At 38.7% G+C, this 778-nt stretch overlaps 1 pseudogene; it reads left to right on the top strand.

The window, feature by feature from the left end:
- LOC116697130 (ovarian cancer G-protein coupled receptor 1-like) overlaps window positions 1-239 on the top strand; it is a 7,041-nt pseudogene extending 6,802 nt beyond the window's left edge.
- The last annotated feature ends 539 nt before the right edge of the window (window positions 240-778 follow it).

Genomic DNA, 778 nt, shown 5'->3' with positions numbered 1-778 from the left:
GTGTGTTGTTGCAGAATGGACAGCAACAATGTCAGCAGTTCAACAGTATGATTGGTGTCCAGAGTCAGCTTCATGTAGGCAGAGAAAGAGGGAGGGAGAGAGAAAAGGGAGAAACAGAAGAAGACATGTAGGTTAATAGAAAGGATAGAAACAACACAGATTCTGTCTTCTACTGATATAATTTCCAATAAGACACCTAACTGTTGATATAAGCCATCTTTTGTAGGAGTTGGGTCTGCACCAATTAGGCTGAATCCCATTTCTTTGTCTTACCCCTACCCTTTGCCCCTTACCCCTACCCCTTGAAACCAAGGGGTAAGGGGTAGGGGTGAAAACATACCCCTATGAAATGGGACACCACTCGGTTACATCACCATACAGAATTGATCACAAACTTCCAAGATGCCGTCTCTGTCTGTTGATTGTGTGGGTTTTGACAACAGTGGCATATGCATGTATATATTTATATATTTTACAGTTATTTTATGTTCACTTTGGTGGTGCAGAGGCAGATGTTATTATCTGTGTAGTGCTTAGGTCTGTTTGCAATACAAATGTGTAAACACATGTATCATGTATACACACATATGCACCCTGTCTACATGGTGTAGACATACATATACATCCTGTCTACATGGTGTGTTGTATATCTCTTTCAGTTATCACCGTTTTGAATGTCATTGATGTTCAGCAAAACATTTTGTTTACAAAAATCTGTCTTTATTGGTGATAAATTAATGATGATAAATGATGTTACAGAACCATTATCAACTATTAG

The sequence above is a fragment of the Etheostoma spectabile genome, chromosome 10 (genome assembly GCF_008692095.1).
Source record: "Etheostoma spectabile isolate EspeVRDwgs_2016 chromosome 10, UIUC_Espe_1.0, whole genome shotgun sequence".
Taxonomy (NCBI): Eukaryota; Metazoa; Chordata; class Actinopteri; order Perciformes; family Percidae; genus Etheostoma; species Etheostoma spectabile.
Note: the sequence above shows the minus strand (reverse complement) of the source record. Positions and strands in the feature narration are given on the sequence as shown.